The sequence below is a fragment of the Hemicordylus capensis genome, chromosome 3 (assembly GCF_027244095.1).
Source record: "Hemicordylus capensis ecotype Gifberg chromosome 3, rHemCap1.1.pri, whole genome shotgun sequence".
In the NCBI taxonomy this organism is placed as follows: domain Eukaryota; kingdom Metazoa; phylum Chordata; class Lepidosauria; order Squamata; family Cordylidae; genus Hemicordylus; species Hemicordylus capensis.
In genome coordinates, this window is record NC_069659.1 from 165,396,722 (window position 1) to 165,410,960 (window position 14,239).

The 14,239-nt window shown below is 43.7% G+C and overlaps 1 long non-coding RNA gene across 2 annotated transcripts; it reads right to left on the reverse strand.

Annotated features, from left to right (window-relative positions):
- Positions 1 to 5,631: 5,631 nt before the first annotated feature.
- LOC128351048 (uncharacterized) lies at positions 5,632 to 11,456 on the reverse strand. Of its 2 annotated transcripts, XR_008319568.1 has the most exons (3): positions 11,312 to 11,456; positions 6,958 to 7,188; positions 5,632 to 6,395 (listed from the first exon to the last, which is right to left on the reverse strand). It is a non-coding gene; the product is annotated as an uncharacterized LOC128351048 (long non-coding RNA). The 2 variants fall into 2 exon arrangements; XR_008319567.1 differs by lacking the exon at positions 6,958 to 7,188.
- Between the last annotated feature and the right edge of the window lie 2,783 nt (positions 11,457 to 14,239).

Here is a 14,239-nt window from a genome sequence, read left to right on the forward strand (position 1 = left end):
GGACATGAGCAGAGCAATTGTCATATCCTCATCAGAGTCACATTGCTGGGAAACTGGAATTTTATGGTACCTGACCTCTAAAAATGCTGAGGGGAGAGCATTAAGATGAGCTCTAGAAAAGGCCCATCGATACTGTTAATGAAACTGCTCCGGGGTGATTGGTGAACCCCCCCCCAAATCTACCTTTTGGGCTAACGTAGGGAATTTAGCTCAGAAAGGAATAGCTTCACCAAAGGTTATTTGTGCAAAGTTGTGGATGCAGGAAATGACTGGTCTGAGACAAGAATTAAGTTTCAAAAATTAAAAGAAGATTTTATTTGTAAGAGGGGATACAAAGGAGAGAGAAAGTGTGGTTAAAGCAATATTACTACCAAAAATACAGTTAGCTGCAATGAGGTGTTTTAGCTTAGAATCCTAATTATATAAATTCCCAGGCAGGCAAGAAAAAGGCTTTTTAAAGGAGGAGGGGGTTGGATTTAAGAAACCGGGAAAGAGATAGATTTTGGGCCCAAGGAGGGGTGAAGGTTCATATCACCTGGTCTAGACGGAGGGCTCCGGGGACCACCGATGAACTTCATTCCTCAGGAACAGGTCAGGTCAAGGCGGGTGCAGGAAGGTTGGAAATGTTCGTCAGAAGAGGTGATTCCAGGAAGGTGCTTCGTCCTTGGACCCAGCTTACCAGTTTAATGAGGAAGATTGGGCAGATCAGGCTGGGCAAGAAAGCCAATCTGGAAAATGGGGTGAAATACTGAACACAGCCTGGTGTGGCCTGTGAACAGTAAATCACCCCAGAAGCTGATGGAGTAGGCAATGGAGTCCCAAGTGAAAGACACAAGGGAGCACGAAGCCCACAAGGAGCACCCGATGAAGTCCTGAGTGAAAGGCACAGGGCAGCACACTGGATCATGTAATTGGGGGTTCTTATATCCAAAAACATATCCTGGGGGTGAATTCCAACTTACCCTTGTTGTTTAGCAGGTGTGTTGGGAGGGACTGGTAGGGATCCTGTTGTTGCTGATCTTTATTCCTGAGTGTAACAATACGGGAATTGCCGAAGAACGCTAAGGCTTTTGTCATGAAAACAGAAGGGGGAATCTGCATAAATGGAGAAGTCCAGTAATCTAATCAGTACTTTTGACAGGTGCATCTCTTAGGTTCATATAGCTTGCTCAACCTCCTTTGTGGGGGGTGCAAGCCGTATCTATATTCTATATTCTAATTGCAAGCCGTATCTATATTCCTCCTGCAGAGCCAATTAGCACATTAGCTCACTGTCAGGGGTGTAGCCACCATTGGGCGACTGGGTTCAAAGAACCCGAGCCGCCGCCCCTCAGGGGCCATGCCTCGCATCCCTGACACACACACTCCTGCATCCAATGTCAGCCATTCGATGTTCTGGAGTTAAAAGGCTAGTGCTGCATTCACAGCATGGCCAGGAGTGGCTTCTGGCCACACTGTGAACACAGTGCTGGCCCCGATCTAGCTCCCAAACAGGGCCACGTGGCCTGGTTCAGGAATTAGATGGCCAGCGCTGCATTCGCAGTGCGGCCAGGAGAGGCTCCCCCTGCCTTTAAGGCAGAGGAGAGCTGCTCCTGGTCGCACTGGGAACACAGCACTGGCCTGGATCTAACTCCCGAAAGGGGCCCCGTGGACGGGGGCGAGCAGGGCCACTGCGGCGGCCAGACACGGGCTGCTGCTGGCCTGGCTCTGCTACTGCTCACTGCTATCCTTTCTGTGAAAGGAGGAGAAAGACCAGGCGGTTCACTCCAAGGGCAGAGCAGCCTTGGCAACAAGTTAACATGCTTTTAGTTGACGACTGAGGCCTACTCAGGGCATCCCAGCATTAGAGAGGGCATGCATCTGCTCCCCTTTACAATTTGCTTGTTAGGAGCCAAATCTAGGGCTGACTGGCCCACTGCCACTGTGTGACCTGTCCCCATGTGTACAAACGGAGGGCTCACAATGCTGTGAGGCTCCTGAGCATATCCAGGGTGAGATCCCCAAGCCTGGAGACTCAAACACAAATGAGGGAGCTCCTGGGAGCCAACAATAAAACGTTGCTAGTAACAATCCTTAGAGTAAGTCAATGAGGATACGTTAGCTGCTATGAGAAATCTTAAGGACACTCTGAGAGGTTGATATATTTGAAGTTTGACTTAAATCGTTCTGGAACTCTATATTCCAGGCTCATTGTTTTATAATATCCTGAGTCTTATCCAATTTTGAGGATAATAAATGCTCAGGTGAGAGTCCATACATATAATGTTCTTCCACCAATTTGTCCTTTAAATTTAGGACAAATTAATAGGATAAGTCTGACATGACTATCTTGTCCTATTGTTCAGTGGAACTTCCACTGAGAAATTTAGTCAGGAATTTGTCAGCCAATGACAACTAGACATCTGTCTAGTCTAAGATAACTAACCACAAACTCTCATATAGCATCCTATTCCAAGAATCAATGACCTAAATAATCATGCTTGGTCAAACTGAGAATACACAGTATATATATACAGCAGCACAAGACGTATACAGTAAAAAAAGTACTATGCTTGTCTGCTCAGTTTGGTCTCTAAATCTTTTTCAGGTGGCTAGATTAATTATTTTAATTATTAATTAATTATTAGATTAATTATTTTCTACTTTATGACTTTTTCAGAGTTTTTATTCTCTCTCTCACACACACACTCACACTCACTCACTCACACTCACTCAATATGTTTCTGTAGGTTTGTTAAGCTGCCTTGAGTTCCATTTATTTTATTTTATTTTATTTTATTTTATTTATTGAATTTATATACTGCCTAATATCAAAATCTCTAGGCGGGTCACAGAATTAAAACATAATATAAAATATAAAAAATTTAAAATACATAAAAAGATAAAGTAGATAAAAACAGATTAACATTTTAAAATTTGGTATCAGTTGAAGGCCTGGGAAAATACGTACGTCTTCAGGGTCCTCCTAAAAACAAAGAGGGAAGGGGATGCTCTTATTTCAGCAGAGAGCAAGTTCCAAACGAGTTGGCGGCAACCATAACAGGACCTCTCCAGATGATCTTAATAGGCGGCAGGGTTCACGACAGAGAAGGCGCTCTCTTAAGTACCCTGGACCTAAGCCGTTAAGAGCTTTATAGGTAATAACAAGTACTTTGTATTTTGTTCGTAAACATATTGGCAGCCAGTGAAGGTCTTTTAGAATCGGTATTATGTGGTCCCTTCATGTTGTCCCAGAGACCAATCTGGCTGCCGCTTTCTGAACCAATTGTAGTTTCCGAACAACATACAAAGGCAGCCCCATGTAGACTGCATTACAGTAGTCAAGCCTAGAGGCACCAGTATATGTTCCACCGTTTTAAGGTCATTTATCTCCAGAAATGGACATATCTGGCGTATCATTTGGCAAAAAGGTCGCATACAAGTCTTTTGAATGAATGAAATAGATTTCTATCATGGTAGAGGGGATAAATGTAATGACCAGATAATATGTTTTCCACCACTGATCAGTTTAAGATGGCTCATGGTAACAAAATTTGCTAGCTGGAATGAATGAACGAACAAATGACCAGGAAAGCAAATCTTTGATCTTCTGCATACACACACCTTTGGATCTGCTGCCCTCTAATGGTTATGTAGGAACTTTTTTCCTCTTCAACGTATTGCAAATAGCAATCAAGTGAAAAACAAAAATGCATAACACAAAATATGTCAGTTTAAAAAAAAATCAGAACAAGGATTTGGAAAGCCTTTGCTTTTTACAAGCAGAATGGCTGGAGCCATGACTTCCATCACTATCCACAAATGAGAGTTCAGTGTGGAAAGAGCAAGGGCCAATTCATTCAATCAGCAAAATCAAGGGGACAGATGGCAGATGGGGGTAGTAGTAGTTCACCTGTCCAAATGTCACCCCGCCTGCCACCCAAATGGGCAAAGAGACAACTTTTGAAGTGATGAGCCTCTTATACTAAGCAGTGGAAGAGCAATTGTCCCTATTTGTCTAGCAGAGTGTGCCAGAATAAAGGTGTTACTAAAATCTCTAGCTTCCGCTTATCATGTGTATGACAAGGTGCAATTGTCGTATATTTGAATGTTATCTGTGTTTTATTATACAAGAAACTTGGCCTTATCACCTGTAGTCTGATTGGAAAAGAATACTGTGACATTTGGTTTTAGCAGCAATTCAGAATCAAATTGCCTCTTCAGTGCTGAAATGTGTGCAGTTTTAGGATTATAGGATTGCCTAGCTGTTTATAACAGCAAAGCTCCCCTTTATATCAGTGTCTTAGGACTGTACTTTAGTCTGAGGACCTATATACATACATACTTATGAGTAAGTTTCATTGCGATCAGTGGGGTATTTTCCACTGTCTGTATATAATAGTATCTACACATGGAACCCACAACAAAATTGCCACACCAGGTCTGCAATCTCATATTGGTGAGGAATCGACAGAATAAGGCATTGATGGGCAACAGGAAGGGTTGTGGTAGTCTTGTGAGAATGGTTTTCTTGTTTGTATTTTGTTGCTTTCACAATGTCCTCCCGCCCCCATTCTTTTCTTTTTGTTAAGATTTTTTTTTAAGATGTCTTCTCTTTGTTTTTATCTTTGGCATTTTCTCTCCCTTTTTTTCTTTATATGGCCGGTGTCCTCTGTTGCTGTTAACACCAACTGTCACCAGCTTTCAATGGTTTTACTTGCTCCCTCCCTCTCCCTCGTCTCAATTCTTTCAACCCCCAAACTTCCACGGTTAGAAAGTTGTAAAGTTGTGCTGTCGAGTCTGTGTCGACTCCTGGCGACCACAGAGCCCTGTGGTTGTCTTTGGTAGAATACAGGAGGGCTTTACCATTGCCATCTCCTGCGCAGTAGGAGATGATGCCTTTCAGCATCTTCCTATATCACTGCTGCCGATATGGGTGTGTCCCATTGTCTGGGGAACATACCATTGGGGATTCAAACCAGCAACCTCTTGCTCCCTAGGCAAGTTACTTTCCTGACAAACAAATATTTAAAAATGCTGCCTCTGAATATCCTAGTCTATATGCCACAGTTAAATTTCTATGCAACATGGCTCCCTGATACCTGGGATTTGTCAAGCCCTGGAATATACTAATGTAGGGATGCCAAACTTTTTTTAACCTGTGGAACATCTGCTTGATCTGCAGATATTAGAGGTGATAATGCTTATCTCCACGTCATGAAAAAGCTTCATCTGCTGCTTTATGCAGCTCAAGCTGCTGTTAAATGCAAAGGAGCAAGCCAGGCCACTTTTTCCAGTTAGTTGGTAACCCTAATCTAATGCACTCAGTTATGAAGTCAGTCTTACCATATCTGGATGTGAATAATAACCCCTGCTAACTTGGCAAAGAGGTACCTTTTAATGTGGTGATTCTCTTTATTTAGCAGGGGGAGAGTAACTGGCCCTATCCATCCCCAGCACAGTACTTCCAGTGACTGTTGCTGGTGTCTGTCTTGTGTTTCCTTTTAGATTATAAGCCCCTCGGGGACAGGGATTCATCTTATTTATTTATTTATTTATTTATTTATTATTTCTCTATGTAAACCACCCTGAGCCATTTTTGGAAGGGAGGTATAGAAATTGAATTAAACAAACAAACATTTCTGGACAAACTTTAAATTTCATACAGCTTTAAATACTTCAGTGCAAGCGAGTGCCATGTTTTGGCAAGTATGTACAAGATATTCATGATTTCTCCCAACTTTTTCCTCACTGGTTCGAATGTCTGTGCTGGCCCTTCCACCATAAGCATAGGGTCCACTGGACAAGGGAAGGCAAATATCCTGGGTCCGGAGGGTCAGGGGGCCCACAAGGGCCTCACAGACAGAGGCCTCCTGCTTCCTGGGCGGCCTCCCAGTGATCTGGGGAGCTGCCACTGCTGCCCACTCCCCTGCCAATATTTCTCACATTAGAGCTGAACAATTAGAGCCCAGGGAACGCGCACATGCACCCACTCCATTTCTCTTCTGCAGTGGCGAGGTGCAGGGGCCACCAGAAGCTGGTGCAGCTCTTTCTGTTTGGAGGACACAAAGTGGCAGATCCACCGTCAGCTGTGCAGGGCTTGGTAAGGGCTGCGTTTCCCTCCTCCTTTCTGAATGGAAGTGCTGTTTTGTAAAGCACCCTTGGATTTGCCATCTCTGGACATTGCAGTGGAGAGGAGGAAGAGACAAGCACGTTGCCCCGCTCCCTTGCATCTGACACCAGACACAGGGGGTGTGGCTTGGGGCACTGGGGCACTTTGTGTGCGTGATAGGGGCCCCCTTCTTGATCTTTGTCCCCAGGCCCCAGGGAAGCTTGCTACGCCCCTGCCTTCCTCCGCTCACTCTGCAGCAGACCTGGTGCTTGTGGCTTGCCATGGCAGGAGCAGACAATAGGCTCTGGGAAGGAATGGGCAGAAGCAGTTAGGGCTTTATCAAAGGTAAATGGAATAATATGAGCATTTCAAGGCTACAACCTGGCTGCAACTGCAGCTTGAGGTCCTAAAGAACTTAACAGACCACTGGGCTCTTTGCATGTTATGTTGTACATGTGTTTGTGCATGCAGATACATTTTCATGTGAATTACTGTACATGCATTCTGTTTAAAAGTCAACATGAGGACTGGGTCCCTAAAAAATGGATATTTGAACTCAGGTCCCTCTGTTCCTAGTTCAACACTCTAACATTGATTAATGAGATGAAAGCATGAACGTGTGTGTGTGTGTGTGTGTGTATAAGTAAGAAAAGGTTTGCCACTCTTTGTTCTACTTCTTGCCCTGCTACTGCACTTTCAGCAGCTGCCTGAGGCACAAGAACTAAGCAAGTGAAGATTTCTCCACAACTTTTCACTGTGTCAGGATAGGGGCAGCCCTATGAGGCGAGACGAGGCTGCTGTCTCAGACACTGCATTATTACAAGGGCAGTGGGGTGGCAAGATGCCCCTCAGCCCCACCACCTTACCTGCCCTCCACTGCTGCTCCTCTATTGGCTCAGGAAAGTCCTCGCCTCTTGATTGACTCCTCCTCTTCACGCTGCCTTCTCCCTTATTTGCTATTGGCAATCTCTGCTGCTGCTCGAAAAAATGGAGTTGGGAGCAGCAGTGTTTGATGATGTACCTCAGATACAAAGTGGTCTTGGGCTGTCACTGTGCCAGGAAAGGTGCCAGCTGCTTAATTTCTGTGTGTCAGGCTGCTGTTAAAAGGCAAGCAAGCCAGGTCAGTTAACAACAACAAAAAGTGGCAGCCCTACTCCAAAAAGGAAGGGTTGATTTTTCTTCTTCATCATCTTACTGCTTGAGGGGTTGATAGGTCTGCTCTCTCTTCCTTATGACAAAGATATACCAAATGGGTTTACAATACAACAAAGCATTGCTCAAAATAGATAATGCAACATGAAAGGATAAAAGATGAGTTCTTGGAATTTGATATGAATCATCATCCCAATAAACACAGTAAAGAATTTAAAAAAATATTTAAAGTAAGAACTCCACCCGATTGCTCATCCGATTGAGTTTAAGGTTCACAAGTTCAGGTATAAGATTCAACAAAATTGAGTCCCATGTAATGTTCAAATTATGAGAGAGAATGTAGAAAAGCCTTTAATGAAACCCAGAAGCCCCTCCCTCTAATTCCCTTCAATTTGGTTTCATCATAACCCACCTGCATCGCCTTCTCAAAACAGTAGCTTGGGGGTTCAGTATAAATAGTAAGGGGATGGGGGCCCCTGTAATTTGAGCATTGGCAAATGGGTGGGATTTAAACGGCGAATGCAGCAAACTAAATGTTGTACACATGCTTTCAGAAATGAATAATAAAAGCATCTTCAAGGGGGGGAGGGTTTCAAGAAAAAGGGCTGGGTGTGTGTGTACCAGAGGCTTCTTCCTGCCTGCCATTCTTCTGCTGCCATTCCTTTCCCCTGCCAAACAGCTTTCATTTATGTTTAAAACTTGTTTCTGTTTTTCATAAAAACAATTTCAAAGCAGCTTAGGATGACAACCACAGGTACACAGTTAAAATATGCTTGATAAATATCAGTGGCACTAAAAACAACACAACCACAGCAATAAGGGGAAAAAAGACATTTATATACAGGTGAAACTCAGAAAATTAGACTATCGTGCAAAAGTCCATTAATTTCAGTAATGCAAATTAAAAGGTGAAACTGATATATGAGATAGACGCATTACATGCAAAGCGAGATAAGTCAAGCCTTAATTTGTTATAATTGTGATGATCATGGCGTACAGCTCATGAAAACCCCAAATCCACAATCCCAGAAAATTAGAATATTACATGGAACCAAGAAGACAAGGATTGTAGAATAGAACAATATCGGACCTCTGAAAAGTATAAGCATGCATATGTATTCAGTACTTGGTTTGGGCCCCTTTTGCAGCAATTACTGCCTCAATGCGGCGTGGCATGGATGCTATCAGCCTGTGGCACTGATGAGGTGTTATGGAAGACCAGGATGCTTCATTAGCGGCCTTCAGCAATTCTGCATTGTTTGGTCTCATGTCTCTCATCCTTCTCTTGGCAATGCTCCATAGATTCTCTATGGGGTCAGGTCAGGCGAGTTTGCTGGCCAGTCAAGCACAGTACACTGTATACTTTTCAGAGGTCCGATATTGTTCTATTCTTCAATCCTTGTCTTCTTGGTTCCATGTAATATTCTAATTTTCTGGGATTGTGGATTTGGGGTTTTCATGAGCTGTACGCCATGATCATCACAATTATGACAAATTAAGGCTGGACTTATCTCGCTTTGCATGTAATGCGTCTGTCTCATATATCAGTTTCACCTTTTAATTTGCATTACTGAAATTAATGGACTTTTGCACGATATTCTAATTTTCCGAGTTTCACCTGTAGATCAGATAGCAAACAGAGGCATGACAAAATCAACAGAAAAACCTAAGTAGGAAACAGCAGAAGATCAAAAAAACCCAGAGCTTAAGTAGGATAGAAGTCAGGTGGGACTGGTGAAAAGCTCCAAACAAGCAGAATCTCCCCTCCAAAGCCTTCCTAAGGAGTCAAGCCCCACTCTATGTGGGGCTGCCTTTGTACATAGTCCAGAAACTACAGTTGGTCCAGAATGCGGCGGCCAGGTTGGTCTTTGGATCCTCTAGGAGAAACCATATTACTTCTGTGTTAAAAGAACTGCACTAGCTGCCAATAAGTTTCTGTGCAAAATACAAGGTGCTAGTTACTACCTATAAAGCCCTAAACAGCTTATGCCCTGGGTATTTAAGAGAAAGTCTTCTTCACCATGAGCCCCACCACCTGTTAAGATCATCTGGAGAGGTTCGTCTGCAGTTGCCACCAACAGGCCCTCTACTTCCCCCATATGTGTGCAGAATGAGTTTTGCTCTGGGCATCAGTATTGGGGCAGTGTGTGTGCATGTTCTTTCCTAATGGAGGCCTCCTGAGTGGGATCCAAAATTAACCAAGTGGACATAACCTGATTGTGATACCACCCTTCTCTCCTTACCCTTTTAAATCCCTACTTTGAAGCATTAAGACTTGATTGTCAGCGAGAGCCAGCGTGGTGTAGTGGTCAGAGTGCTGGACTAGGACCGGGGAGACCCGAGTTCAAATCCCCATTCAGCCATGAGACTAGCTGGGTGACTCTGGGCCAGTCACCTCTCTCTCAGCCTAACCTACTTCACAGGGTTGTTGTGAGGAGAAACCTAAGTATGTAGTACACCGCTCTGGGCTCCTTGGAGGAAGAGCGGGATATAAAATTTAAAATAAAAAATAAAATAATAATAATTGTCAAAGGGCCAGGAAAGGAAAACAATGGTTATTTGACAGTTAGTGCTTAAAAATCAAAATTTATGCCCTCCCCCCACTCCACCTCTTCCCTTCTCAACTCTTTCTTGTTTTGTGGTTACAAGAATTAGTCTTTCTTACCAGGATTTAACATTCATTGTAATCTTCAAAACCTATTTCCCCAAGAAAGCCTGCAAAATACACCCCTGGTCTTATTCCTTGTGTCTCCTCACACATTAACCATCTGACAGCCCATGGGTACATTGACACATCAGAATGATGCCTTGGACTATGGTTCAATAGCACATCAACACCTTGGTGCACTGGCACACATGCAAAGTGGCACATTGGTGAAGTCTCTCAAACCGAAATGACCTACAGTGAGTAACACAAGTGGCGTGGAATACAGTTGGGACATGTGTGTGGATGGAAACCTCCCACATGAAAATAAAGCCATGCAGAAGCCCTCATTCTTCTGATGGAAGGATGGGGGAACTGAGGGTGATTGAGATGTGTAGTCAGAAATGTGTTCAATTATTTGTGTAACTAGGGCTTAATGTCTTGGGTGCACAAAGCACTAGGGGTGTGCATGGTCCGGAATTCCCCCGGTCCGGCACGGGGGGGCTGTTACTTTAAGAGGGTGGTGGTAGTACTTACTCCTCCGCCGCTTTCCCCCCGCCGCTTTTCCACTCTGTAGAGCTAGCGGCGCACATGCGCCCTTCGCGGCGCGCACGCTCGTCTTCGTTGCTGGCGCGCACGCACCAAAGATGAAGACAAGCACACGGACCACTAGCTCTACAGCGTCTACACCGTGGAAGGCTTTGAAGGACAACGACAGGGGCAGGGGCAGCAGGGAGGAACTCTCCTGCCCCAAGAAGATTTTTTAAAGGACCAGCACCAGAGGGGGAAGAGCGGCGGGGGGGGGGGGGTAAGTACTACCACCACCCCTTAAAGCTACATGCCCCCGCCCATCCGAACCGCCGGACTTCTGAACCAGTCCGGAGGTCTTTTACAGTGTGCCCGGACCGAACCATGCACACTACTACAAAGCACTGCAGTGATGAATTGTTAGAGAGCTCCCCTGCTGTCTCCGTCTTGTCCTCTCATCCTTTTTTAAAAATGGGTAACATGCGAGGTGCAAAACACAGGGGAAAGTGGGCTTTCTGCAATGTGGTCCTGTCCCTTTAAATGCATGAACTCTAGGATGCAGCATCCCTTTGCCAAGCAGCAGCAGGAAAAGTAAGGAGATGGCAGAGGGCAGAACATCCATTCCAAGAGCCGGCCAGCGAGAAATGCGGCCACCCCAGAACTGACACATTTCTGGGCTGCTCTGAGCCAACCTCTCTATGGCTGCAGGAGGGGCTTGCACACAAAACCCAAGTTACAGTAGCAGCATAATTCAGATGACACAATGGTGCCTTCGAACCTCAGGTTTCAGTAGTGAAACTCATTACCAACCAAGGGTTCAAATTCAAGTTTGGAAGTGATGAATCCGCAGGTTCACGCATTCAAACAATCACTAACAATCACTCTGGCACATTTACCTCTGGTTTGGCGTTATGTCCGAACATGGCCCCTCTCTCTTCCCCATCCACCACATCAATTAAAATCTGTCCACAGACCCAATTTTGCATCATTCTCCAAGGCTTCCACAATAGGTCCCTTGAGCACTGTTGATGCACTGTTCTTCTGCAGACAACAGGAAGCGGAATTAAAATGGTGGTTTCACACAGCACTTAATATAATGATGCTATATTCCCATAACAATCCTGTAAAGCCTTTCCCCACTAGTCAGGTTCCAATATATGTTTACTCAAAAACAAGCTGTGGGAATCATCAGCAAGGATCGGATCCCACATCTCGTCGCTACTAGCCCTTTAATTGCTTTCTCCTTGCCTCTTTCTTTTAAAGTGGTTTCTGCTTCTAAGCTACTGACACTTCAGTTAATTGTCTGCTGAACTGGCCCTTTAATCAGTTCATACTTATACCTGCTTGGCGATGGTCTTTAATTATTAATTTCCAATCATGTATTCATTTAAAAATTATGTTTATTTTAATAAAAAATATTGATATACTGCTTTTCAACAAAACTTTCTCAAAGTGCTTTAAGTAGCAACTGGTATGCAAAAATTGATTTCTGTCTCCTGCAAAGGGTTGACAATCTAAAACACACACATGCACGAAGGAGACACTAGCAGCCGCCACTGGAGAAATGCTGTACTGGACTGGATAGGGTCAGTTGCTCTCCCCCTGCTAAATAAAAGAGAGCCACCACTTTAAAGGGTTCTTCTTAGCCCAGTTAACAGGGGAACATCTTATTATCATAATAAAAAAGTGTAAATGCTTGAGCTTTGGGTGTAAAAATGAAATTAGTAATTAAACACTGCACCTTGTTTTGCCATTTTCAGATTCCAACATTGTTTGGAAGACTATCTTGTTCAATTAGTTATGATCCACTGAGACAAGCTCCTGCCCCACTGAAACTTAAAATGATGCTAACAATAAAATATGATGGGAAATATGCCTACGCCCCATATGATGCTGTTTTTGTTGGCAGGAGAAACTGAAGACCATGGGCATTATCTTTGAACAGTTCAGTTAGGAGTGCTTTTCATCCCCAGTTATTGTCAGGCAAGGAAAATGGATCAGATCTACAAAATCCCTTCCTCTAATTAGTCAATTTATATTTAGTCCACTGAAATATTTGAAACGTATGTCTTCTGCTGTGTTTGACATTTTTCATCCTGTATATCTGTGGTGGCCTATGGCTGATAAAGAAATAAAACTAAACTGTGAAAAAGCACTAATTCAGCACCATTACACCAGAACAGGAAACAGGAGCTGACTGATTAAAGGGCCAATTCAGGAATGCTATGGCCAGAGTAAAGGAAACAACTAAGTAAACAGCCAGTTGAGAAGCAGAAGCTTTAAGAGAAAATTGACACGGGGCTCTTCCAGCTGGTGATATATTCCAATTTGAGCACTAAGTAAAATGAAAAATAAATGGGGAATCTACACTATATCCAGTGACATCATGCAATAGTCTTGGTGCCATGTGCTGGTAATCTGCAGCAATCGGTGCAACAACTGTGCTTTCCCCCCAAAGTTAGGAGCTTGGAAAGACCTGTTTCATTGATTACTGCAGACTGCATAACATTCTTAGCACAATGCTCTTGTATTTCGTGTGGACTTCCTGCTTTATTTTTTGTTGTCATTTGTATTGAATATAACACTGTCTGGAAGAGCCCAAGGACAAAACAACTAATTGAAGAGCTGGTAGTCAGACAAAGCCTCAATAGCACAACAGCAGACTAGACAGGCTGGCAGTGCAATTGTGTTTTGAGTTAACACAAAATCACCACAACTAGGTCTGAAAAGATATGGAAGGGCAAAACAGAAAACACAAGAATGAAATGGCTTGGCAGCAACTCTCCTTAAAACCCAAGAGAGCAAATTATTCCATTCCAGAGAAAACAGCTAGTATGAAAGCAGCCCCAAAACACAACAGAGTGGGCTTAGAGTGCTTCTCTAGGAAACTGCTTCCACAAAGGGAAAGCAACTACTAAGCATGTACACATTAAAGGGGATATATACATTTGCTGAAATACTTTCAATTCTGGGTAATTCTGTCGAAAGCTTTTTGGAACTGGCCCAGTTCTCCAGCCTCCATGCCTGAGAAGCTCAGTTCTGGAGTGGGGATATGGTCAGTGTCCTCCACCGTGAAGACAGATGCAAAGAACTCATTCAGCTTCTCTGTAATCTCCTTATCCTCCTTAATAATCCTTTTCATGCCCACATCATCTAGGGGGTCCAACCGCTTCCCTGGCAGGTTTTCTGCTTCTGATATATTTAAAGATGTTTTTGTTATTCCCTTGACACATCTAGCTATATGCTCCTCAAACTCTCTTTTTGTATCCCTTATTGTCTCTTTGCATTTTCTTTTCCAGAGTTTATGTTCCTTTCTGTTCTCTTCATTTGGGCAGCACTTCCATTTTCTGAAAGAAGTCTTCTTCCCTTTTATAGCTTCCCTGACTCTACTTTAGCTTTGCTGGTATCCTCCTGAACTTGGTGGTACCTTTCCTCCTTCTTGGTATACATTCTAACTGTGCTTCTATTAATGTGGTTTTGAATAAGTTCCATGCTTTCTGGAGTGATTTGACCTTCCTTACTTTCCCTTTCAGCTTCCTTTTTATCAGTCCCCTCATTTTGAGAAGTTTCCTTTTGTGAAGTCCAACACATCTGTGTTGGACTTCCTTTGCACTGCTCCACTCACATATAATTGAATTGGATCACACTATGGTCACTATTCCCCAATGGTTCTACAACTCTGACATCTTGCACCAAGTCCTGGGCACCACTCAGGATTAATTCCAAGGTTGCCTTCTCTCTAATTTGTTCCACGACCAACTGTTTTAAGGCACAGTCATTTAGCATGTCTAGAAATCTGGCCTCTCTGTCAATACCTGAACATG